At 46.5% G+C, this 27,886-nt stretch overlaps 1 protein-coding gene across 8 annotated transcripts in view; it reads left to right on the top strand.

The window, feature by feature from the left end:
• Positions 1–27,886, top strand: part of plekha6 (pleckstrin homology domain containing, family A member 6) — a 259,562-nt gene that overhangs the window by 92,433 nt on the left and 139,243 nt on the right. The window contains exon 1 of one of the 8 annotated variants that reach the window (XM_068007645.1): positions 13,762–13,979. The exons of the other annotated variants lie outside the window; for them this stretch is intronic. The gene's annotated coding sequence lies outside the window, so the exon portion shown is untranslated. Of the gene's footprint in view, positions 1–13,761; positions 13,980–27,886 lie in introns of those variants that run through there. 8 annotated transcript variants of the gene reach the window in all.

Genomic DNA, 27,886 nt, shown 5'->3' with positions numbered 1-27,886 from the left:
GTGCTTCAAGTGCAACAAAATTACATAGAATGTACAGCACAGAAACAGGCCATTCGGCCCAACTGTTCTCTGCTCCACTCGAGCCTCCTCCCACCCCTCTTCATCTAACCCTATCAGCATAACCTTCTATTCCTTTCTCCCTCGTGTGTTTATCTAGGTCCCCCTTAAATGCACCGATGCCATTTGCCTCAACTACTCCTTGTGATATCGAGTTCCACATTCTAACATAGGCTTGTTTCTGTGCTGTAGATTCTTTCAGCCCAATTGGTCCGTCCTGGTGTTTATGCTCCACACGAGCCTCCTCCCACCCTACTTCATCTGCGTATCCTTCTATTCCTTTCTCCCTCATGTACTTATCTATCTGCCCCTTCAAGGCATCTACGCTATTTGCCTCAAATACTCCTTGTGGTAGCGAGTTCCACATTCTAAACATTCTCTGGGTAAAGAAGTTTCTCCTGAATTCCCTATTGGATTTATTAGTGACTATCTTATATTTATGGCCCCTAGTTTTGGTCTCTCCCACAAGTGGAAACATCATCTCTACGTCTACCCTATCAAACCCTTTCATAATCTTAAAGACCTCCATCAGGTCTTAGCGCTTAAGGTCGTGTTTTGAAAGGCGGTGTTGTGTTTTTGTAATTTTTTTACTCCAGATATTTTCTGGGAGGTTCAGCATCTCAGACCACTCCCATAGGAGTATTAATGACTTAATATTTAACTGCCAAATATATGAACAGTAAAGAACAAGTGAACAGCAGCAATGACACGCTATATATTTCACAGTAGTTATTAAGTTTAACTATCTCCCTGAGTAAATAGAAAATAACATGGTAGTCATGGCAACTGTGCGATGTAGATAATCATGGCAGTTCTTTTTTTCTTCTCCACTGTCTAGCGAAGCTTTCTCACCAGACTATCTCCCTCTCCAGACGGATTCTCCAATTTAAACCAGGCAGGGTGAGAAATACTTTCCAAAAAAAAACAACCGGGAACATGCAAATTTACATAACCGCCAGTTAAACTCTAAGGCCTAGAGTTTCCGCTTTGGGCGCAATCGGGCACAAATAGCGCCCGAAAATTGTGCCAGTTAGAGTTTCCGCTAAAGGGCATTTGCATAATCACAAACGTAAAATCTTCCATGAACCAGCGCAACTCGGCAGCTTAACAGAGCGTGATTTTTTTTTTGCAATAAAAAAATATTCATTGATGTATTTAAGTGTGGTAACCTGGTGCAGTTTTATTCATACAGCTGAAAATGGATTCATCACAAACAAGAAGGATTTTTAATCAGAGTGTCTTGTCCTCCACCTATGAGTAACCTGGTTTTAAATCACTGACAATGACTTAAAAAAACTATGTTGAACCATTTACTACTTTCATTGGTGTACACTAGTCAGTTTCTTAGCAAATTAAATATCTTTTAATATGTAAAAACGTTTAAGACGTGCCTTTTAGTGCCTTTTGCGCCTATGAAAACAAGCTGAATTTGAAGACCCTCCTCGAACGGGGGCAATTGGCAGAAACTCTCAATCCTTTGTTCGGTGGGGGGGGCATGATCAGATTTGTGGCTAGAGCCGACTGCAGTGCAATGATTTTTGAACTAGCACTAAAGATCGTGGAAACTCGAATTACGCAGGACGTAACCTACGCCTGGCGCGAATCGATTTTCCGCGATCTTTCGTGCTGATAAAACCAGTGCAATTAAGCAGAAACTCTACCCCTAAATAAGTAGCCATTCAAATGTATCTCCAAGCCAATCAAATCTATCTCCATAACCACTCCCCCAAGATGATTGTATTTAAACTGAATATCTTGGATCTTCCGTCATGCACCTGGCTTAGGCAAGCGATCGATTAAATAACTTTATCAAGTTAAGCTAGGATATTTTTTTTCTAGGACTGAAGCTGGTTTTTAACCCAGTATGAACATGACAGTGTTAAAGCAATACATCTTGGACAAAAAAAATGCTTATTTTTTGTCATGGGGGTGGGGGTTGTCTAAAAGATACCTTTTTCGGGGCAAATATACATATAACCCCAATAACCCACCAGCACTTATCATCTCATTATTTAACACGCAACGAAACATCAAAACATGCTGAGCATCAAACATATCATTTGATACCACGGAGAGATGGGATGTCGGTTTGATGCCCGATTGGTGCCAGCTGTGGGTAAAACTGCTGGCTTCAATCAGTGCAATGGGACACCAAACCTGCACCCTCGCACTCTGTAGTATCACATGGTATATTTGGTGCTCAGCTGCCCTTTGGTCTTGGAGGCTTGACGCGTTTCAAATAATTGAGCCAAGGTAAGCGGTTCTTGAGGTCACAGGTTTTGTTTCCTTCGAAAAACGGCAGCGCTAAAGTAATACCCCGTTTCCAAAACACCTGTGCACAAGCCCAGTGTGGTTGGGCATGAATCGCTTCTGAGGCGTGCTATCTCTGATCAATGTGTACTCGAGCCAACAGCTGAAGGTGGAATTCTGTGATCTTCCAATGACAACTGATTACCTTCTGCTTACGTTAACATGTGTAGAGCCAGTAGGGGATGCTGCCAAGGTGTCAACTTTCACTACAAGTGTTCGTGCCCGTTTGGTTTGTTTAAGTGAGCCTGTGTTTAAGCTAAACACAAGGGATGTCATCAGTTGGGAATTGAAGAATTACTTTGCATGTACAGTCACAACATCAACCTCACTTTGGTGAGTTATGGGGCCAGCTGCAAAAGGAGCTTCTCCCTGTATTACACTGGCTCTACGGATATTATACATTTCCATTTTCATGCCTTTTCTCCTGTCTTGAGTGAGGCTACGCAAGATACCAATATTGTGCTAAAAATTGAGCTGCTTTTATATTGACCTCCGAGAGCTGCAGACTCCTATCCGCCGAGAACTGGTGTGACGTCCACTGAGAACTACAGACATACGAACAATGAAGGACTGGAAAAGACCCTCTGGTCCATACAGCCTGTCCCACACAATTGTGATGCCTTGTGTATCACAATATATACATTCTCCACCCCGCCCAAAACCATGGGAGAGGTGAAAAAAAGATAAAAACCCAAGACAATTTGGGAAAAGAAAATCTGGGAAATTCCTCTCCAACTCACCCCTGCGCGATCAGAACTAGTCCAGGAGATCACTCTGGCCCTGATTAATGTTCTACAGTACCTGCCTTTTGTACGAGGTGATCTCCGCCCCAGCCAGGAACAGGTCTAGCTCTTGCTTGAAGGGATTCAGCAAATTGGCGTCCACCGCACGAGCGGTCAGCCTGTTCTAGAGGTCCCCTAATCTCTGGGAAAAGAACCACCTCCTGACATTTAACCTCGATCTGGCTTCATACAACTTAAAGTTGTGACCCCCCCTGGTCCTCCCTAACCTATTTAATTGGTGTGATATTCACTGAGAACTGATCTGAGATTGTCCAAAGAGTTTTGGTTCAGCCATTCTTGTTGCCATCAAAGTGAGACTGACTTGAGTCCACTCAACCAACCTACCTTATCAGAGAGAGCGGGAGTGAGAGAGAGAGAGCGAGTCCCTCGTTCTTCCTGTTTTCGAAAAGCACGATCTTGCCATGGAACCTCACCTGCTGGGGGTGGGGGTGCATATTGGGAACTTGTGGACGTAAAATCACGGAGAACGTGCTTGTGATTTCCCGCCGTACACTTTTGGCAGGTGAGGCAATGTGCCAGGAGCATGCATTCAGGAGCTAACCTGCCCTTGTTACTGCATTCGTGTAAATAACCCCGGATAAATGGCGAGCTGGGTTTTAACAAGTAAATTGGGTGTAAAGGATACAAATAATTTAATACCAATAAAATAAATATTGGTAAATTGGGTGTAAAATATGCCTCCCCACACAAGGCATCTCCAGGTTGGGGAAGGGTCTGAGAGTTGGGTGGTGTATGTACAGATTTCAAACTCCTAAAGCTTGGGCAATGTAAAATGTTCACACTATGGGGGTAATTTTGACTTTGGACGATAGTGTAAAATAACAACAACTTGCATTTAGATAGTGCCTTTAACGTCGTAAAACGTCCCAAGGTGCTTCACAGGAGTGTTATCAAACAAAATTTGACACCGAGCCATATAAGGAGATATTAGGACAGGTGACCAAAAGCTTGGTCAAAGAGGAAGGTTTTAAGGAGCGTCCTAAAGGAGGAGAGAGAGGTAGCGAGGCGGAGAGATTTAGGGAGGGAATTCCAGAGCTTAGGGCCTAGGCAGCTGAAGGTACGGCCGTCAATGGTGGAGCGATGAAAATTGGGGATGCGCAGGAGGCAAGAATTGGAGGAGCGCAGAGATCTCGGAGGGTTACAAGGACCGGAGGAGGTTATAGAGATAGGGAGGGGGCGAAGTGATGGAGGGATTTGAAAACAAGGATGAGAATTTTAAAATCGAGGTGTTGCCGGACCGGGAGCCAATGTAGGTCAGCGAGCACAGGGTGAACGGGATTTGCTGCGAGTTAGGATTTGTGCAGCAGAGTTTTGGATGAGCTCAAGCTTATGGAGGGTGGAAGATGGGAGGCTGCCCAGGAGAGCATTGGAATAGTCAAGTCTAGAGATAACAAAGGCAAGGATGAGGGCTTCAGCAGCAGATGAGCTGAGGCAGGGGGCGGAGACAGACGCTGTTACAGAGGTGGAAGTAGGCGGTCTTGGTGATGGAGCGGATATGGGATCGCGAATTGCAATTGCGAATCTGTAGCCCGATTTCCATCTCTTCCATTGACCTGAATGGAAATCAAAATCTGGAGAGATCTAAAACAGGCTGCCGATTCACAATTACACTATTTTTTTACACTATTGCCCAAAGTCAAAATTACCCCCCCTCTTGTTTCCTGCGCCATACGTGCTGATCACAATGGTTTACTGGAGCAGGCCCTTAACGAGCATACGTGAACTGGGTGCATCAGAAACCTAGTTTACGGGCCAAGGGCTGCAGGGTAGGGGAAGGAAGAGGTGGTAAATCCAAAAGGAATTGTTAGTTGATGCCAAGCTTGGGGTTTAAAACATTACGGGAGGATATATAGAGGCTAAGAATTCTGAGATCCGAGGAAAGAACCAACTAGAGTAGGAAGCTAGGTGATCAGTCTTGGGAACATATGAACAGGAGTAGGCCATTCAATCAGATCATGGCTGACATGTCTGTCAACTCCATTTGTCCGCCTTAGCTCCATATCCCTTGATACCCTTATCCAACAAAAATCTATCAATCTCGGTCTTGAAAGCTCCAATTGTCCCCCAGCATCTGCAGCCTTTTGATATTAAAATGTACAAAGCTATGTTTGTTTTCAAAGACTGAGGCAGAGAACGAGTGACCCTGGCTTATAGTGCACAGTGACTCATCACGATCCTGCCTCTCCTTCCACTAATACGCATACGCCTTTAACTGTCTCCCATCCCCAGCGGCGAGAAGGGGGCTGAGAATCCCCTTTAGAAAGTGGTGGAAATTTGGGAAGCGTGGGAAGGAATTAAGCACAGTGGGCAGCTGTTACATTTGGAACCATCATCCTTATAACAAGACACTTTCTACCAGCTTTGTTGAGCTGGAATCTGTTCAAAAAAATAAAAATTCACCGACGTCTGTATTTCATAAATGTTTAACATTCAGTTCGTGTCGTTTCATGAATGTTTAATATTTAATCTGTGCTGTGTTTTATTTTAATAAATGTTCACCGTGCTGTTTCCCCCCCCCCCCCCCTTACCCTCTTCAATATTTTGTCCTTTTTCAATGCCAAAGGTGTTGCTCACACTGGGGTCAAGTTTCACAGGTGCTGCCTGACCTCTGGTACCTCATCCAATTGGCCATTCTGCATTTTGTGAGACTAGGTTGTGAGTGTCGCCACGCCTTTGGATAAAGAGGGGGAGAAGAGCATCACAGCTGAGTCTCATCCTTGTTTTCAAATCCCTCCATGGCCTCAACCCTCCCTATCTCTGTAACTTCCTCCAGCCCTATAACCCTCCGAGATCTCTACGTTCCTCCAATCCTGGCCTCTTGCGCATCCCCCGCTCCCTTTGCCCCACTATTGGCGGCCGTGCCTTCAGCTGTCTAGGCCCTAAGCTCTGGAATTCCCTCCCTAAACCTCTCCGCCTCTCCACTTCTCTCTTCCCCCTTTAAGACACTCCTTAAAACCTACCTCTTTGACCAAGCTTTTGGTCACCTGTCCTAATATCTCTTTATGTAGCTCAGTGTCAAATTTTGTTTGAAAACGCTCCTGTGAAGCACCTTGGGCCATTTCACTACGCTAAAGGCACTATATAAATGCAAGTTGTCGTTGTCGTCGTCGTCTCCCTCCCAAAAGGCACATACGAAGACTTTCCAAGAGGGGCCGCTGGATAGCATTCAGCCGGGGTTCACGCTCTTGACCTTCTTGCCCTTTCTTAGTGTAGGGAGGCCGAGCCCAATTGCAGCACTTCTCCTCCTGCTGCTGTTGCCATGGCTGATATCGGCTAACTCAGCACAGATCAGGAATCAAACCGGGCCCGTCTGGTCTTTGCTCGCTGAGCCTTTGCTGGAGCTGTGTGTGTGTTTTTGTAAAGGCCTAAGATGACCAAGACTCTGCTACATTCTGCCCCTGGGTTCGTATTTGGAAGCTTTGTTGTTCAAGAACTATAAGAACGACGTGAGAACCAGGCTGAATATAGAAAGTTCAGAGGGGAAGTGAAAAAGGAAATAAGAGACAGTATAAGAATAGACTGGCAACTAACATAAAAGGGAATCCAAAAGTCTTCTATAGGCATATAAATAGTAAATAGGTAGTAAGAGGAGGGGTGGGGCCAATTAGGGACCAAAAAGGGGACCTACGCATGGAGGCAGAGGGCATGGCCGAGGTACTAAATGAGCACTTTGCATCTGTCTTTACCAAGGAAGAAGATCACAGTAAAAGTGGAAGTAGTTGAGATACTGGATGGGCTAAAAATTGATAAAGAGAAGGTACTAGAAAGGCTGGCTGTACTTAAAGTAGATAAGTCACCAGTTCCAGATGGGATGCATCTTAGATCACTGAAGCAAGCGAGGGTGGAAATTGCGGAGGTACTGGCCATAATCTTCCAATCGTCCTTAGATACGGGGGTGGTGCCAGAGGACTGGAGAATTGCAAATGTTACACCCTTGTTCAAAAAAAGGTGTAAGGATTAACCCGGCAATAATTGGGGACAAAATTAACAGTCACTTGGACAAGTGTGGATTAATTAAGGAAAGTCAGCATGGATTTGTTAAAGGCAAATCGTGTTTAACAAACTTGATTGAGTTTTTTGATGAGGTAACAGAGAGGGTTGATGAGGGCAAAGCGGTTGATGTGGTGTATATGGATTTCCAAAAGGCATTTAATAAAGTGCCACATAATAGGCTTGTCAGCAATGTTGAAGCCCATGGAATAAAAGGGGCAGTGGCAGCATGGATATGATATTGGCCAAGGGACAGGAAACAGAGAGTAGTGGTGTACGGTTGTTCTTGGGACTGGTGGGAGGTATACAGTGGTGTTCCCCAGGGGTCGGTACTAGGGCCACTGCTTTTCTTGATATATATTAATGACTTGGACTTGAATGTCCAGGGCATAATTTCCAAATTTGCAGATGACACAAAACTTGGAAATGTAGCGAACAGTGAGGAGAACAGTGATAGACTTCAAGATGACAGGCAGGCTGGTGGAATGGGTCGGACATGTGGCAGGTGAAATTTAACGCAGAGAAATGCGAAGTGATACATTTTGGTAGGAAGAACGAGCAGAGGCAATATAAACTAAAGGGTACAATTCTAAAGGGGGTGCAGGAACAGAGAGACCTGGGGATATATATGCACAAATCGCTGAAGGTGGCAGGGCAGGTTGAGAAAGCGGTTAAAAAAGCATTCGGGATCCTGGGCTTTATAAGTAGAGGCATAGAGTACAAAAGGAAGGAAATTATGTTGAACCTTTATAAAACACTGGTTAAGCCACATCTGGAGTATTGTGTCCAATTCTGGGCACCGCACTTTAGGAAGGATGTGAAGGCCTTAGAGAGGGTGCAGAAAAGATTTACTAGAATGATTCCAGGGATGAGGGACTTCAGTTACGTGGATAGACTGAGAAGCTGGGGTTGTTCTCCTTCGAGCAGAGAAGGTTGAGTGGAGATTTAATAGAGGTGTTCAAAATCATGAGGGGTCTAGACAGAGTAGACAGAGAGAAACTGTTCCCATTGGCGGAAGGGTTGCGAACCAGGGGACGTAGATTTAAGGTGATTGGCAAAAGAACCAAAGGCGACAAGAGGAAAAACTTTTTTTATGCAGCGAGTGGTTATGATCTGGAATGCACTGCCTGAAAGGGTGGTGGAGGCAGATTTAATCGTGGCTTCCAAAAGGGAATTGGATAAATACTTGAACGGAAAAAAATTGCAGGGATACGGGGAAAGGGCGGGGGAGTGGGACTAGCTGGATTGCTCTTGCAGAGAGCCGGCATGGGCTGAATGGCTGCCTCCTGTGCTGTAGCCATTCTGTGATTCTATTCTAAGACATCAGAGTCTGAATTTGAAAGCCATGACATGCAAATCACAATGGTGATGGAGTAGGTTAGGTGCGGGATGCCCACACCATGACCATATGCGACCCACTGTGCCCACATTATTGCCATATGCAGCCCACGGTGTCTACAGTATATAAACATACGGCCCCATGCCGCCAACTATGGTCATATGTAGCCCAAGATGCCTGCACTACGGCCGTATGCAGCCCATGGTGCCTTGCTATGTGACCCACAAAGCCCAGGCAATTCTGTTCTGTTTCTTACTTTCTGTTTGAATTCTCTGGGCCTAGAGGTTTGGAGAGAGCTGTCGGTGGATCAGTACTAAATCAGAACAGTTTAACCTGTTAGTATTAACAACTTGAAATTATGGCCACCTGAGCAGGAACATGAGGGAATCAAGAACGAGGAGACATAATCTTAAAATTAGAGCTCGGCCATTCAGGAGGGAAATCAGGAAGCACTTATTCACACAATGAGTGGCAGAAATCTGAAATTCTCTCCCCCAAAAGGCTGTGGATCGTGGGACAATTGGAGCTTTCAAGACTGAGATTGATAGATTTTTGTTGGGTAAAGATATCAAGGGGTGTGGAGCTAAGGCAGGTAAATGGAGCTGCGGTGCAGATCAGTCATGATCTAATTGAATGGATGGAGGGGCAGAATGGCCTTCTCCTGTTCCTCGGTTTATATGTGGTTCCTAGTCCCCAAGGTATGCACCCAAAGCAGCCCACAAAGGCAAAAAGCTTGGACACCCCTAGGATCAGGAGTTCACTTACTCTGAAGAGCATAGGGGAAGAACCTCGGAAGAACCATTAGCGTTTTGGCTTTTAGCTTTTGGCATTTTAGCTTTGGTTGGACCCTCCCACCCCCCCATGAGGCTGTGCATCATCCTTCGCCCAAGGCTTCCAGGGATGGAATGGCTTTATCTCCAAACACGGAGGTGAACATCACTCTCCTGCATTGTACAAGCAAAAGAGAAAAAGGCAAAGGAGCATTTTGCAGATTATAAAGGAATGGATTTGTATCCCAGATTAGAATTCAGATCCTGACTGTACCTCATCCCAACTATATTGCAAGTGGCTGTTTGTTTCTCCATACATGAGGGAGTGGTCCTGTCGAGACCTTTTCCTTAAAGAGTGAATGTCGCCATCCGGATCCTGTGAAATCATCAGTCACAAGGAATTATGATTAACTTTCGCAATCTCCTGTTTTATTTCTGAACTCCTTTCCACTTCACAATGTCGCCTGTAACTTTAGTTTGATGAATTATTTTTACTGCAGATCTATTTCCTGAATAAATCACGCATCCATTTCTTTAGTTTAAAAAAAAAATCCACCACAAAATTAACCCTTTCGAGCCCTGAATCGCACCCTTCAAAGCCCAGAAAATGCAGACAAGTTATTACAGGAGCAATTTCTCATTCTGGTGTTTTAGCATTAACCAAGTAGGAGGAAATAGTTACATTACTCTTTCAAAGGAGCAGAGAGACCTAGGGGTAGAGATCCACAGATCTTTAGAAATGGTGTTGCAGTGGTAAAAGAAAATATAAAGGATAAAATGGATTCTGGGATGAGGCAGTGAATATAAAAGCATGGCACTGATGATGAATCTGTGCATTGATTATGAGTATTTCTTAAAAGATCTGGGACAAGTCTCCCAGCAGGCATTTGGTTAGTAAGAAGGGTGGGGGTGGGGATGGGTGTGGGGGGGCTGGGGGGCATGAGGCTGCACCCCATTGGAATGTGGAACGTGACATCGTGTCTTCGGATAATGTCGCCAAAGGGCAGCGTGTCCGTGAAAAATAGGAGGGAGCCAAGGATGGATCCTCGGGGGACTCCAGAGGTAACGGTGCAGGAACAGGAAGAGAAGCCATTGCAGGAGACTCTCTGGCTATGGCATGAATGGAACTAGGCGAGGGCAGTCTTACGCAGTTGGGCAACGGCCTCTTGTGCATCCCCCACTTCCTTTGCCCCACCGTTGGCGGCCATGCCTCCAGCTGTGTAGGATCCAAAGCTCTGGAATTCCTTCCCTAAACCTCTCCGCCTCTCCACTTCTCTCTCCTCCTTGAAGACCCTCCTTAAAACCTGCCTCTTTGACCGAGCCACCCGTCCTAATGTCTCCTTTGGCTTGCAGCTACTTTTTTGTCGGTTTACGCTCCTGTAAAGCGCCTTAAGACGTTTTACTATGTTGAAGACGCTATACAAAATGCAAGTTGTTGCATTAAGTGCCGTCTGCTGATAATTGAAAGTCGGGAGCAGGCTGAGATTCTCCCCACGTTAGAATAGCCTGCCAAAACTCCCTGTCTCGGCTAATACACAAGGAATAGTCTCTTGAGAGAGTTATGGAGAACTCCTGATGTCAGTGAAACCATACTGCGGCCAGGGGCCACGCCTTCAGGGAAGAAGGCGAAATAATTGGGAAAATAAAAATACAGGGGAAACAAGGAAAAACAGAAAATGTTGGAACTACACAGCAGGTCGATCGGCATCTGAAAGGGAGAAGTGGGAATAGGACAGTGTTTCAAGGTGGAATCTTTCATCCAAGCCTTTCGAGATGCTCGTGGCTGAATTTGCATTGTGGAGTTAAGTTCCAACGTGATATCTGCGATCACCCTACGACCTCGGTCCATGCGACCTTCTTATCACATTCCGATTGCTTTTTGATTGATTACTTCGCACTGACTGTTCCAGTGAATCGGAAATGTGCTTTATTTTACTGTCTCCAGAACGGGCAGAGTTTCAGTCACCTTCAATTATCATTAGTATGTCGGGGTCAGCCAGGGCACAAGTGACTTTCGTTTTGTTTTGTTGCAGGGCTGTGTGCACGGCTCTTGTTCTTTGACACGCTTAAAGTTAGTGTCCTTTGATCAAATACTTTTCCTGTCAAATTAAAGTTAATTTCTTTCAAGGGTTGTTGATAAGATCCAGTGCAAGGGGACATCCCCTGCTGAATAATCTCCGGGCCAGTTTGGGCACGGCATAATGTTTTCATTAAGAGAACCGTCCAAAACCTCCAATATATCAGGGTCACACCCCTTCCCATTGTTTCTCATAGAACAGGAGGTCAATCTGAGATTCAACCTATACCCATACATCTCTCACTCTCTACAGCAGGATTATCCAAGTGTTTTGTCTGTGTGGGCTACTGGTGTACGTAGCGGGAGTGGGACAAATACAATGTTTAATTCAATGTTCCCATTAATGTGCCCATCTCTCTAGTTGCTGATGCTAACCGATCTTGGTTTTTCCGATTTAGGATTTATGCAATGGCGTTAAGACTGCCTTTTACAAACCTTTGCTTACCATCTCCAGGACTGGAGCACGTAATCTAGGCTGACACGTCAGGGGAGAGCTGCATTGTTGGTGGTGCCATCTTTCAGATGAGACGTTAATCCAAGGCCCTGTCTGCCTGTTCAGGTGCACATAAAAGATCCTGTGGCACAATTTGAAGAAGAGCAGAGAGGTCTGGTCTCCTGGCCAGCATTTATCCCTCAACCAATTGTGCTAAAATAGGTAAACTGGCCGTTTATCTCATTTCTGTTTTTGGAGCTTGCTGTGCACAAATTGGCTGCCATGCTTGCCCACAAAACAACAGTGACTACACCTACACTTCAAAAGTGCAGTGCTGTGAAAAGAAGGGAGGAAAAAAGAAAGAATTTGTATTTATTTAGCACCTTTCACGACCTCAGGACGACCCAAAGTGCTTTACAGCCAATTAAAGTATTTTTGAAGTGTAATGTAGGAAACGCAACAGACAATTTGCGCACAGCAAGATCCCACAAACAGCAGTGAGATAATGACCAATGGTCATTATCTCACTGCTGTTTGTGGGATCTTGTGTTTTTTTTAGTGATAGATGAGAGATAAATATTGGCCAGGACACCGGGGTGAACTCCTCTGCTCTTCTTCGAAATAGTGCCGTGGGTGAACCATTTTGAACGTACAGCCAAGGATGGGGATCAGAGTCAGAGACGAGGGTAAAGGGAGATCGTGGCTGGTCTTGAATAAGATGAGCAGTCTGACAGCACGGAGGGGCGGGTTTCTGTCACACATGAGCACGGAGTCACGTAATTAAAAGCATATTTCAAGGTGTAACTGAGCCCTGCAGACCAGGATGGTGCCAGATTCGATCCTTGGCCCCCCCCTGCGTGGTCTGCTAATGTCAGCTGGCACCACAGATACGGGCGTAGCCCCGTGAGTGGGGAGGAAAGAAAATGCCCCAGGGCACTTGCTCCCAATTGCTATCCAGCACCCTCTGCTGGAAAGTGAGTGCATTACTGCTTGTAATGGACCCCACGGTCAAATAGCCCGCTGACGCGCGCCGTCTAGGCTCGGGTGAAGAATGGCCACCTGGGCGGGGTATGGGGTTGCCAACTCTGGTTGGACGTATTCCTGGAGGTTTCATCACATGACCTCCTGCCTCCAACCGCCCGCCATTGGTCATCTGACGTGTCCATGGTCGCAGCGCACTGCCGTCCCACACCAATCGGAAAGTGAATAGACTCTTCATTACCCGATTGGACGATTCTTTACAATCAACAGCCTTTCTTCCCCATGTCCGATATCTTTAGAACTAATAAACAAAAGTGTTCAAAGAAAATACAAAAAAACAGTTTTTTTTAATGCCCCTATGATCTTCCTCCCCGGTGTTGCTCACAGCAGGGTCCCAGAGATTAGTCTTTAATTACTGGAGGTGGGGGGTTACTGGGAAGGTGGCCAATGTCTATCGAACAGTACTTCAGCGTGAATCTCTCCGCCTCGCCTCCTTTAAGACGCTCCTTAAAACCTACCTCTTTAACCAAGCCTTTGGCCACCTGTCATACCTCCTGATGTGGCTCGGTGTCAAATTTTGTTTGATAACGTTCCTATGAAGCGCCTTGGGACATTTTACTACCTTAAAAAGTGCTATATAATTGCAAGTTGTTGTTGAGTCAGCATTTGAAAAACGGAGAGGGAAATGTTTTTTTTTTAAACAAGGCTCGCTTTGACAGAAGCTACTGTACATTGGCCTTGCTTTCTGCTCGGAGCTGCTTCCTGACATCTTGTTTTCCCTGCCGTTCACCTGCTGAGCTAACTAATGCAGGTTACGTCACGCATGAACACAAGAGCCCTGTAATTACAAGCAGTAACTCTTGCAGCCTGCCTGCCTGTCACATTATCTGTTCTTTCCTCCTCAGTGGATAGCGGACGGTTCAGTCAGCGTTGGGCGGGTGTCAAAGTCAGGGGGACCTTTTGAGGTGTCGGATTTCAGAGCAGGCTGGGGAAAGCTCACAGACACATTCAGGGAGAGGAGAGGCAGCTTCCAGCCTTTGCTGTTCTGGATGGCAGGTACTCTTCGGAAGTAGCTTCAGAAACAGGGTCATCTCTTTGACCAGGAAACCATCGGTGTCATTCTGTGTAATTTATTTTTTGTTGGCCAAACATTATCGGATTGAGACTCGGGAGGGGGACACCCTGGAGACCACAGCAAGCTGAAAGGCTTACTGCCAAGGTATGGTGTGTTTTATTTGTTTTGTTGTACTTTGTGTGTGTGTGTGGGAGTGTTTTGTTTTTTTTCTCTCTCTCTGCCTGCTAAGGTGGCCAAGTTCTGGAGCAGCAGCAGGTGTGTGTGTGTGTGTGTGTGTAGGTGTGTGTGTCTGTTCTTCAAAGGGCAAAACAGGGCAGCCAGTGGGGTTTTTGGATTCCAAAATTCTGCGCGGAAGCTTTTTAAAAAAAAATAATAATGATGTGTCACTACCGATTTGTTTTGTGAGGGAGAGCGAGGAGAGACAGCTGGAATAGGATTCGCCCTCCAGCCGTCGTCTCACACCTGACCAAGTGCTTGGCGAGTTCATCAGTGGCTGTGCAAGCGGCCAGGTGATCAGCACTGTGAGTCCGACAGCTCGCAGGTAATCACCTCACCCTCTTTGAAGCTGCAGGATGCCACTTGTGTAATCTGAAACCCTCTCTCCGCGCCCTCCCCCAAAATGAGAACTTTTCCTTTTCATTTTAATCTTCGATTTTTCTCTTTTTTTTAATGACTTTATTTTAATTGGTATTGTTTTTACACCCGCACCCCTTTTTAAATTTTTTTTTAATATATATATGTGTTTAACTCTTTCATTGTGTCAGCCGTGGCTCACTGGGTAGCACTCTCACCTCTAAGTCAGAAGGTTGTGGGTTCGAATCCCACTCCGGAGACTTGAGCACATAATCTAGGCTGACACTCCCAGTACAGTACTGAGGGAGTGCTGCACTGTCGGAGGTGCCGACTTTTGGAATTAGACTTAAAACCTAGGCCACGTCTGTCTTCTTCAGTAAAAGATCCAATGGCATAGTTTCAAAGAAGAGCTGGACTCCTGACTAATATTTGTTCCTCAACTGCCATCACTGAAACAGATTATCTAGTCATTATCTCATTGCTGTTTGTGGGATCTTGCTGTGCACAAATTGGCCGCTGCGTTTCCTACATTGCAACAATAACTACACCTCGAAAGTACTTCATTGGCTGTAAAGCACATTGGGATGTCCTGAGGTTGTGAAAGGTGCGATATTAAAGCAAGTTTGTCCTTCTTTCTAATTGACTGCTCTCTGAAATGCCCTATCAATCTGCTCAGTTGCATCACACCACTGTCTGCAGCGGTTCAAGAAGGCAGCACACCACCACCTTCTCAAGGGCACTAGGGATGGGCAATAAATGCTGACCTTGCCAGCGACATCCAGATCCCGACCAAATGGTGGGGTGAGGGGGGTGGGAAGTCCCTCACAGAGTGCAGAATCCCCCAGTCCAAGGGGCACGTGGACCCCTGTCAGTGCTGCTCTGTAACCTGCCAATTCAGAACGCTCCGAGAGCGAACTGGGCTGATTTGGATTGCTTTCTGGTCTCCCCACACCACGGAGAACCAGGGCCGAGATAGGGAGCTCTGAAACACGCCATGTGGGGGGGAGACTGGGTACAATTCTGAAATGCCTCGGGGCTACCTTGTTCATTTTAAAATCTGCTTTATTCAAATCCCCTGGGAACCTTGTGCCGTGTTTTCCAGTCTTGTGTTTAGCTAGGTGGTTCAAGTCTTTGGCTGGGAATATAGGAACAGGAATAGGCCACTCAGCCCCTCGAGCCTGTTCCGCTTGGCTTTGCCTGTAGCTACAGAAAGAACAGTTCCATGGAGGGCCTGATGAAAGATGGGGCTATTAGCAAAATGAAAGGTCACCTAGTTTTCTGAGGCATTTGGAATTATTCTGGTGCATAAATCAGAACTGGCTCCCCTCTGGCCCAAAAGGTCAAGCTGCAATACCCAGTGGTGCTGGACTGAATTGCACATCTGGCAGGTGCCAAGTCCAGTCCACCGAAGTAGCTGATCTTGGCCAGGATGGCATTTGTAATGTTATAACTGCCCTCAGCACCTTTTGAGTAGGAGGAAATCAGCCAAAGTTCCTGCTCCTGCTCGCCATTCCAGTGACTCCCGCCAGAAATTGGAGTTGACATCTGTGAGGACAGAATCTGCCTCGGTTGTGATGGCCCCCGCCCGCCCGCCCGCCCCAATTCAAACAGCCTGCCGACACTCCGCTCTCAGGGTCCTCACGTGAAGAGTGGGCACCTGGGTGAGGTACCAGAGGGGCAGTTGGCACATAGCCACCCTGAGCTGGTGTGTTCGGGATCCAGCGGGAACTGGACACGAGAGGAAAAAAAACAATTTTAAAAAAACAAATTGAAATCAGAACCAATGATCTCGAGGGTTGTCATCCCCCACTGCACAATGTTCAGGATTAGGAAGCCGAACTGACTTCTGTTGTTACCCTTCCTTAGGCTAAGGAGGGGGGGTCTTTGTTTGTGGGGATCACTGTCTTACATGCTTTTAATTCTGCTGCTACCAGACTCGGGATTACATATTTCTGGGATATTGATCCTAGGGACGTCGTGAGTACATTTCAGAGCCGGTTCATTCGGATCAGTGAGGTTTCACTTCTCCAGCTGTGGGGTGTCTTCGTCACCAGAAGTGTCTCGTGACCAGGAACAGGGAGCTTATTCGTTCATAACGCAACCCCCAGGGAGACAGGCAGTAAGTGGAGAACAGGCACAAGTGTAAGAGGATGACGGAAGAGACAAGTCCGGATCAATTACATTTATTTCTAGAAACAAAACTGCAAACATCACTGCATGGTACCGCTGTGACACAGTATCTTTATAATACAGCACTCCAGTCGCACAGTACCCTCGTGGTATGGCATCCCTGTTATGTTTTACTTATATAATACAGTATCCTTATAATACGGCATGTCTGTTGTATGGTACCCTTATAAGATTGTACCCCTGTCGTACCATACCTTTATAATAGGGTCTGTGATCATTAGATACCTTTTAAAATATGGTTCCCATGTTGTACAATACCCTTATAATATGGTATCCTGGTAGTTATATCTTTATAATATGGTTCCCATGTTGTACATTATCCTTTATAATACAATATTCCTGTTGTATGGTACCCTTATAATATTGTATCCCTGTCGTAAAGTACCTCTATAATAGGGTTCCGATGTTGTTCAATACCCTTGTAATATGGTACCCTGGTAGCATGATACATTACAATATGGTTCCCGTGTTGTACAGTGCCCTTAGAGTATGATGTTCCTGTTACATTGTACCCTTTTGATACAGTACCCTGGTCGTACGGTACCTTTATAATACGATATACTGGTCATACAGGAGCTATGCTGGTGGGGTGGGATGGGGGTCGGGAATGGGCCGAACTGTATTCAGACTCTGCCAAATGTAACTTTCAGGAGAAAACAGTAAGCCCCTGCTCCACCTGTTCCTCACATTCAAGGAGTTTAGTAGACTGGGGGTTTGAAACCCTGTTCCCTCTACCGTTCTGCACCGAGCCCATTAATTCCAATCACCGTGTCCCAGCAGCACCATATATTTATATATACATATATATTTATTTATTTTTTTGGGTGGGATTGGCAAGTTGGGGGCTCTTTGTTATTGGAATACCACAAAGTTTATTGGAGGTGAAACATTTGTACAGATCTCCTTGAGAGTTTATTTTTGAAATAGAAATATTTGGCAGCAGAATTATCAGCATTGATCTTGTTGCCGTGACAGCAGAAAATTCCTTTCGTGATATTGAGGCAAGTCACAAATGAGAAGTAGCCACTAAGAATATCGGAGGGGAGATGGTGGCCGTGAATCTGTATCCGGGCAAGGAGCAAGGGTTGTGGGGGGGGAGCTCTGATATGGTGCATTCACACGACAACTTGTAATAGTCGGTATGAAGTGGTTTGGCATCTCACCAATGTTGCTGTTGTGGTGTAGTTGCACCCGGAGTCCAGAATCTGGATCCAACCTGACAGTAGAGCAGAGTGAAACTCCCTGGACCAGGGAGTCTTGCTCCAGTTCAGGTTCAGTTCAGTCTTATTGCCTGATTTACATTCTGTCGGGGGTTGGGGGGGCATTTTGACTTTTGGGCGATTATTGGAAGCCGCCCGTCATACGTCTCTCCCAATTATCATTCCCACTGAAGTCAGCGGAAGTGAAAATCGGGAGAGGAGTAAAATGGGCGGTTGATCCAACCTCGTCCGTTTTACAATCTCGCCCGAAGTTAAAATGGCTGCCCCCCCCCCCCACCGCCCCCAACGGGTCTGGCATTGGTACCAAGCCGAAACCGCTTGGCGCCAACGCTAACCTGTGAACGTCACGGTTAGCCACCTCCGACAGGTAACTGTGGGATAGTAAACCCTTCTGACCAATAAGTGCACATCACCCAGCGATTATGAGGACCCAGGCAAATGTGCGAGACCACATGCACAGCGACGCAGGCAGAATCGGAATTACGATTGGAACTTTTTTGATCTGAATGTAGGAATGGAGTCACTGTAGGTTTCAGATTTCCCCCCCACCCCAAATCACGAAGCTGCTTTCACCCCTGTGCTGGTTTCAGTGAGGAAGCTGTACATTGCTCCGTTCCATTGCTGACCTCTGTTTTTGTCATCCAGCAAGAGCAGGTGTCCATTCCCAAGCCCTGCAATAAAGTGCGTCTCTCTCCGCGGCCGCTGGATTGAGGTGAGGCCGGGCCGGGCCGCGCACTTACCTACGTTCTGCTGATGACGGCGAACCAGGTGTTTGTCGAGGGGCTCGAGTCCAGATTTAATTCCGAGCCAAAGCGCCTCTAGCAGAGACCGCTCCCTCTGCTACGACTCCAGAAAGAGGAAGTTAAGAGACTCCCTGTGTAGATGAGATAGTCCTGCTGTTATTCCATCCAGTTACACAACCAGTGACAGACATTTAGTATAAGTGAGAGATTCAAGGTGTTAGTGGTCTCGAGTAAAAAAGATAGATTTGCATTTATGTAGCACCTTTCACGACATCCCGAAGCACTTAACATAGAATTACATAGAATATACGGCACAGAAACAGGCCATTCGGCCCAACAGGTCCATGCCGGTGTTTATGCTCCACACGAGAATCCTCCTTCCCTACTTCATCTCACCCTATCAGTATATCCTTCTATTCCTTTCTCCCTCTTGTGTTTATCTAACTTCCCCTTAAATGCATCTGTGCTATTCGCCTCAACTACTCCTTGTGGTACATTCTCACCACTCTTTGTGTAAAGAAGTTGCCAATGAATACTTTTGAAGTAGCCAATTGTACTTTTGAAGTGTAGTCACTGTTGTAACGTAAGAAACGCGGCAGCCAATTTGCGCACAGCAAGGTCCCACAAATAGCAATGTGATAATGACCAGATAATTTTTTTTTACTGATGTTGGTTGAGGGATCAATATTGGCCAGGACATCGGGGAAAACTTCCCTGCTCTTTTTCAAATTAGTGCCATGGGATTTTTACGTCCAGCTGAAAGGGCAGACGGGGCCTCGGTTTAACGTCTGATCCGAAAGACGGCACCTCCGACAGTGCAGCACTGCACTGGGAGTGTCAGCCTGGATTTTGTGCTCAAGTCTCGGGAGTGGGACTTGAACCCACAACCTGCTGACTCCGAGGCGAGAACTCGACCCACCGAGTCACAGTAACACACATGTTCAGCGTAGATGAGATTTATTTAGGGTGTTATCAGACTCTGGTGTGCACAGTAACACGCAGACAGGCGGTGTGAGTGAGATATTCTAGGTGTTGTACAGTGACACGCAGCTGATTTAGTAACTGTTCCCCGTGATTTTTGGTGACTCCTATTTGTGGAATGGTGAGGGATGTGGACTATTCCTGTGAGTCGGCATTTGCTGCATGAATTTGTCTGCGTTACACACTGATGTGATTAAGTGGAATTTGTAAACAGCTGGAAATGGAATTCTAAATCTTTAACAACAACAGGCGAAACCTTAGCAAAGCCGAGCTGGACAACTTTGATCAGGTCAAGTACAGAAAACCATGTGAGTGTCCTCAGACCCCACCCCCAATATAAAACCATGTGAGTGTCCACAGACCCCCCCAATATAAAACCATGTGAGTGTCCTCAGACCCTCCCCCCAATATAAAACCATGTGAGTGTCCACAGACCCCCTCCCCCCAATATAAAACCATGTGAGTGTCCTCAGCCCCCCTCCCCCAATATAAAACCATGTGAGTGTCCTCAAACCCCCCCAATATAAAACCATGTGAGTGTCCTCAGACCCTCCCCCCAATATAAAACCATGTGAGTGTCCTCAGACCCTCCCCCCAATATAAAACCATGTGAGTGTCCTCAGACCCTCCCCCCAATATAAAACCATGTGAGTGTCCACAGACCCCCTCCCCCCAATACAAAACCATGTGAGTGTCCTCAGCCCCCCCCCAATATAAAACCATATGAGTGTCCTCAGACCCTCCCCCCAATATAAAACCATGAGTGTCCTCAGACCCCCCCAATATAAAACCATGTGAGTGTCCTCAGACCCCCCCCAATATAAAACCATGTGAGTGTCCTCAGACCCCCCCCAATATAAAACCATGTGAGTGTCCTCAGATCCCCCCATAAAAAAACCATGCGAGTGTCCACAGACCCTCCCCACAATATAAAACCATGTGAGTGTCCTCAGACCCTCCCCCCAATATAAAACCATGTGAGTGTCCTCAGACCCTCCCCCCAATATAAAACCATGTGTGTCCCCTCAGACCTCCCCCCCCCCCAATATAAAACCATGTGCGTGTCCTCAGACCCTCCCCCCAATATAAAACCATGTGTGTCCCCTCAGACCTCCCCCCCCCAATATAAAACCATGTGCGTGTCCTCAGACCCTCCCCCCAATATAAAACCATGTGAGTGTCCTCAGACCCTCCCCCCAATATAAAACCATGTGCGTGTCCTCAGACCCTCCCCCCAATATAAAACCATGTGAGTGTCCTCAGACCCCCCCCAATATAAAACCATGTGAGTGTCCTCAGACCCTCCCCCCAATATAAAACCATGTGAGTGTCCTCAGACCCCCCCAATATAAAACCATGTGAGTGTCCTCAGACCCCCCCCAATATAAAACCATGTGAGTGTCCTCAGACCCCACCCCCAATATAAAACCATGTGAGTGTCCTCAGTGTCACCTCCTTTCTCCTCCCCCACCCCCCTGCAGCCATCCCCGTCCTCCCACATAAGGCAGGAATGCTGCTGTATTGAAAATAAACCCAAGTCACCCTGAAGATGGTCGAGGGTTGGTAATCAGAGGGTCTGACTGGACAGGGTTGGTAAACTCAGTTTGAATCAGCACCGTCTGCTAACCCCAAGTGCGCTGTGTAATCTCTTATTGAAAATGAAAAGCATTTAGGACATTTTTCCGCCTTAAAAGCTGTTATCCAGAATCTCTTTTGGTAAATTAGCGGCTCCATATTGTATAGATCTGTCACGACCCTCCTGAGCTGACCGATCAATATTCGGGATACACGGTGTACAGCGGCTTACAGTGAGCCGGTGATGCTGGCTCGATATTACAGAGTCAATGCCAGCATTGGTTGTTTTTGTCCTGGTCAATTCTCTGTCCTCCTTCTCCTGAGGCCATTTACTCCTTGGGAACTGGCTGCCTACCCTCCAGGACCTCTCCTGAGAGCCCATTATCCCCAAATGTGAGCTTTGACATTACGACAGTGACTACACTGCAAAAAAAAAAGTACTTCATTGGCTGTAAAACGATTTGGGAAGTCCTGAGGTCATGAAAGGCCCTATATAAATGCAAGTTTTTCTTTTTTTCTTGCAGGGAATCTTGGCATGCTATTCAACCACAGGAGGCTGAGCTCCATACTGTCCTCCACTAATGTGCATTTCCAGGAGGGGCTACTGGTTAATGATCAGGACGAGAAACTCTTGGTTATTTCCCCCTCTCCTTAATTCAGGGGTGTTGAGGCTAATTGCTGTACCCCCAACAGTTACCTCAGGTAACTAAGTACAGACTGGGGATCAGCCTTAGAAAGGATATATTGGCCTTGGAGGGAGCGCAGCGTAGATTTACTAGAATGATACCTGAACTCCAACGGTTAATTTACGAGGCGAGATTACACAAACTAGGGTTGTATTCCCTGGAATTTAGAAGATTAAGGGGTGATTTGATCTAAGTTTTCAAGATTTTAAGGGGAACTGATAGGGTAGATCGAGAGAAACTATTTTCGCTGGTTGGGGAGTCGAGGACTAGGGGACACAGCCTAAAAATTAGAGCCAGGACTTTCAGGAGTGAAGTTAGGAAACACTTCTACACGCAAAGGATGGTAGAAGTTTGGAACTCTCTTCTGCAAACGGCAGTTGATGCTAGCTCAATTGTTAATTTTAAATCTGAGATTGATAGATTTTTGTAAACCAAAGGTATTAAGGGATATGGGGCTAAGGCGGGTATATGGAGTTAGGTCACGGATCAGCCATGATCTCATTGAATGGCGGAACAGGCTCGAGGGGCTAAATGGCCTACTCCTGTTCCTATGTTCTTAAACCGTGGCTCATCCGTTTCCCTGGCTAAACTCACTGAGCTTTTGGTGGAGTTGGATGAGGTTTATTTCAGTGTTGCAGCGGAATGAACGGGCAGGTGACTTCCCTGATACCCACTCTAATGAGTGCTAGGAAGTGCACAGTTATCAGCTGACTACCAATCTTCATCCAGTTAACTTCAGTTATGTGGAGAGATTGGAGAAGCTGGGGTTGTTCTCCTTAGAGCAGAGAAAGTTATGGGGAGATTTAATAGAGGCGTTCAAAATTATCAGGGGTTTTGATAGATTGAATAGGGAGAAACTGTTTCCACTGGCAGGAGGGTCGATAACCAGAGGACACAGATTTAAGATAATCGGCAAAAAGAACCATGGGGGAGATGAGAAGAAATTTTTTACGCAGCGAGTTGTTACGATCTGGAATGCACTGCCTGAAAGGGCGGTGGAAGCAGATTCAATAATAACTTTCAAAAGGGAATGAAATATCTACTTGAAAAGGAAAGATTTGCAGGGCTACGAGGAAAGAGCGAGGGGAGAAGGACTAATTGGGTAGCTCTTTCAAAGGGCCAGCACAGGCACGAAGGGCCGAATGGCCTCCTTCTGTGCTGCAAGATTCTGTGATACTATGTTAACCCCCCCCCCCCAATGCCTCCAGCCACACCCTAGACCGTGCGGAAACACCCAGGTCCACTTGTGAGCAGCAACCGATTCCATGGGAGCTGAGACTGCTCGTCCCATGGTGTGGGGGGATCAAACGGGGCATCCCATGCTGCCTTGGCACCGCCTGGGAGACGGCTGATTTGCTGAGTGATTCCTGCCGTTCTTCCTACGACCTGGCTGCAACAATGTTGGAATTCTGAAAGGCACACAACATCTTACCCTAAGATGTAAATCGAGCTGTAATATATCACCCAGGCAAGAAAAGTTCCCCTAACAGGAACTTATAGCTAGTATCATCAGGAGCTAGCAGAAAGATTGTCAAGTGCTAATCCATAACCGAGATATTCATTGTGGCCAAGCGATCTTATGTTTTCTACTATTTAAATTTCATTCACAGGTGCCCTCCTTGACAATGGCATAAAGAAAGAAAGACTTGCATTTATATAGCGCCTTTCACGACCTCGGGACGTCCCAAAATATTTTACAGCCACTTAAATACTTTTTGAAGTGTAGTCACTGTTGTAATGCAGGAAACGCAGCAGCCAATTTGCGCACAGCAAGGTCCCACAAACAGCAATGAGCTAACCACAGATAATTTGTTTTAGTGATGTTGGTTGAGGAATAAATATAGGCCAGGACAACTCCCCTGCTGTTCTTCGGAATAGTGCCATGGGGTCTTTTACGTCCACCGGAGAGCCTCAGCTTATCGTTTCATCCGAAAGACAGCACCTCCGACAGTGCAGCACTCCCTCAGTACCGCACTGGGAGTGTCAGCCTGGATTACGTGCTCAAGTCTCTATAGTGGGACTTGAACCCATGACGTTCTAGACTCAGAGGCGAGAGTACCACCACTGAGCCACGGAAGACACTTCACGCCCTCACCTCTACGTGTTCCCCATCTGTGTTGTTTTCCCATTCTGGGCTGATTAACTGGCTTTGTTTCACAAGGTCGATTCACTTTGCCAGGAGCAGTTCAAGCACCTACAGTGGGGAGTTGGGTGCTGCCAGGTCTTGGGAGTCATGTCACTGAGGGCCTGCACGTGCCCACTGGAGACCTTCCGCTCTGTATGGGGTGTGCCCTTTTACACACAGCCCTGTGCCCTGAAAGTTCTTTCAAAATCCCACTTGATCAAAAGTGAACCAGTTCTGCCCAATTCAAGTTTCAATCCAGGTGGTACCAGTTCAGCATTTGAGTGCCACCCAGTGGCCAGCTCAAGGAAGTGCTGCCTCAGTTCTCTGATGGAATTGTTTGCTTACATTTATATAGCACCTTATCGCGGCCTCGCTCAAACCCCAACACGCTCCACATCCGATTAATTATTTTTTTTGGGAGTGCGTTCATCGTGAGGTAGGCAGGCCCTTTCCACACAGCAAAGGAAGCGTTGAACTGTTGTTGGTGGGATCTTGGCCAAGACACCGGGAGAACTGCCCGCCACTCTTCAAATGGAGCAATTAGCAAGCGGACGGGGGCCTCGGTTTATCGTCTCGCCTGGAAGGTGGCGTCTCCACCAATCCAGTACGCCCTCAGTGCAGCTTCGAAGTGTCAGCCCATATTATAAGATCAGGTTCTGGAGTGGGGCTTGAACCCCACAACCTTCTACCTCAGATGGGAGAGTCCTACCAACTGAGCCAAACTGACACTTTGTGACTTCAACCTCGTGTCCCTGTTGAGTCAATAGGGATCTGAATTGAGATTCAGGTTCCCAGACCCCTGTCTGTTAAATGGGTTCGCGTTGCCTTTTGTGGTAAGGATGCTATTGATATACAGCACGTTATTTTTTTATTGAGTCCGCCTGAGGAGAAAGGGCTGGGTTTCTCAGGTACTCAGGAGTGGTGTTAATGCTAGTGGTGACCTGGGTTTATAACTGGACAGCGATACGGCCAAATGAGAACTGGCGGTGGGAAGCTAATTCTGGGCTTAGGATAAGGGCGGGCTCCTCTGCAAAATAATTCTGATACCTTCCAATTCTCCTGATTTGGTTGTTGGCATTATGGGGCACAGGTAAGGCTAATGGAACACCAGCAATTACCTTGCCCAGCTGGCCAGCCTTGACAGATGACTATGGGCATCAACAGGCCATTCGGTTGCATTTCGGCCAAGCCCAATCCTGTCCCCGCCTGACTTTCCTGTAGGAGTCACTGTATTATGGACATGAACAGGAGCCCAGGCTGACTATTCCTCTCCCCAATGTAGGGGTTCCTGAGGCCAAATGAAAGAAAGACTCGCATTTATATAGCGCCTTTCAGGAGCTCAGGCCGACCCAATGTGCTTTACAGCCAATGAGGTACTTTAGAAGTGTAGACTCTGTTGTAATGCAGGAAACATGGCAGCCAATTTGCACACAGCAAGGTCCCACAAACAGCAATGTGATAAATGATCGATGATCTGTGTTTTAGTGATATTGGTTGAGGGATAAATATTGGCCAGGACACTGGGGAGAATTCACCTGATCTTCTTTGAAATAGTGCCATGGGATCTTTTACATCCAGCTGAGAAATTGAGGCCCTGTCTGTTCTAACGTCTCATGGTAAAGGCAGCACCTCTGACAATGCAGCACTCCCTCAGTACTGCACTGAAGCGCCAGCCTAGATTATGTGCTCAAGTCTCAGGAGTGGGACTTGAACCCACAATCTTCTGGCTCTGAGGCGAGAGTGCTACCAACTGAGCCAAGGGCTGTCCCTACTACCTCCCTGGCTGAGATGATCTAACTCAGCGCAGAACAGACATCTAATTTGATCCATGTCAGTCCGTGCCACCCTGGGTGGGGCAGTCACTAACTCAGCCATGCGGGGAGCAGAGATTTGATGCCCTTTAACCATTGGTAAACAATTCACTTTGCTTTTGTGGAAAAAAATACCAATGGGCATGATTTTTAAACCCTGTTACTGTATAAACAAAGAAACTAATGAAAAGAAAGACTTGCTTTTAAATAAGCGCCTTTCATAACCTCAGGACGTCCCAAAGTACTTTTGAAATGTCACCCCTGTTGTAATGTAGGAAACGCGGCAGCCAATTTGCGCACAGCAAGATCCCACAAACACCAATGTGATAATGACGAGACAATCTGTTTCAGTGATGTTGGCTGAGGGATGAATATTGGCCAGGACACTGGGGAGAACTCCCTCTGCTCTTCTTCGAATAGTGCCATGGAATTAGTTAAGGAAAGTGATGACTCTGGTAAGCACAGTGGAGGGTTAGGGTGGTTGTGTGCTTGTGTGTATTAATAGAGCCTTTCCTTGCTGGTTTGGTTCCCTGGAAGTTTTTACACTGTATTGAAACTGCGGAGTCAGTAGAAAGGCAGATGGAGTGCATCTTGAGGCCATTAATTGGGTCCTGAACTTCTGTCGGATTACAACACACAGCTGTTTCAGTGAGCTTGCCTAATGCTAAACAAACAGGCTTTAGGATAACGGCCAGTCACATAGTTGTAACAGAGTTGGTCTAATACAAAACAAACAAAAGTTAGGATAAAAGGCAGACTTTTTAAAAAAAGGAACCCCTCCCCCAATCCCCCCACTGAATACCGTGGAAATACACAGCAGGCCTGTCGGCATCTGAACAGTGTAAAGACAGGTTAATGTTTCTGGTGTAGGTTCTCTTTCTTATTCCGATGCTGACGGACTTGCTTTGCGTTTTCCCATTTTTATTTAGAGCGAGAGCCAGTTGATGAGTAAAATACTGGCAGGAACACCACGTCACAATGATGTTAGGTAACAGATTAGTTTGAAGTTATGGGACAGTGTGTCTCAGTAGAGCAGAGCTCACTGATTGTGGGCAAGGACCTTCTGTCACGTGTGCTTAAAAGACAAGGTTTCAAGAGATTATATCTCTTGAAACCTTGAGTATTTGGAGTTTGAGTTGACCAAGGCCATTGGAATTTTTATTTACTGCTGGGATGAGCACAGAATCATGTTGCATTTGTGTAGCAAGTCCTGTGTGAACGTTTTTTTTAAAATAAAAATGTTCTTGGAATGAGGGTGATGCTGGCACAGCCGGCATTTATTGCCCATCCCTAGTTGACCTGAGAAGGCGGTGGTAGGCTGGAGTCTTGAACTCCTGCAGTCCTTGTGCTGGGGCTTCCATGACGGTGTTTGGCCAGGATTTTGACCCAGTGATGATGAAGGAATGGAGATAAATGTCCAAGTGAGAATGGCGTGTGATTCGGAGGGAAACCTGGAGGCGATGGTGTTCTCGTGATGTTGCTGAAGTGCTGGGATTTGAGCTTTTGTGCATCGACTACCTCTGCTTCAGGTCTTGGACCTTGCCGTGCCACCCAAACAAAACAGGTACTGTTGGGCAGCACCAGCAAGCAAGTGAAGAGTCAGACTTGAGAAGGGTGACTTCTATTAAAATTCCCCTATGGTCACGTTTCACCAATGAGCAAGGGCTGGGCACACACCCCTTCATCTTGAGGTAGGGTGGTGAAGGTGGGGGGGGGCGGAGAAAGAGAAAGAAAAATGCCAGGATCCATCCCATCCATCTTTTGGAACCAATTTTCCTGTCACCTAGTTACAGAAAGCCAACCGCAGACAAATCCACCATTTGGAATCCAGAAGATTCCTCCCCAAGATGGAGTTTTTTTTTTAAGATTGTGGAACAAGGTATGGGGTACCAACAAGGTTGAAGACCATAGCAGAGATGACCAGGTAATTCTAGAATGGTGATTAGGTGATACCAAGCTTGGGTTTTCAAAGTAGTTTGTAGGGGGAATGGCAGAGTGAGGAGATAAGGAGTTCCAGCTGTGAGATCCTGGATGAGAATGAGAGCCGGAGACGGTGCGATGAATTTTGATTTTAACACAAGTGAGAAGCAATGAGCAGAGTAGTATTGATGAAACTCGTCGCTGTGAGTATTGTGCCAAAAAGGACT

Source organism: Heptranchias perlo, chromosome 27 (genome assembly GCF_035084215.1).
Source record: "Heptranchias perlo isolate sHepPer1 chromosome 27, sHepPer1.hap1, whole genome shotgun sequence".
In the NCBI taxonomy this organism is placed as follows: domain Eukaryota; kingdom Metazoa; phylum Chordata; class Chondrichthyes; order Hexanchiformes; family Hexanchidae; genus Heptranchias; species Heptranchias perlo.
Note: the sequence above shows the minus strand (reverse complement) of the source record. Positions and strands in the feature narration are given on the sequence as shown.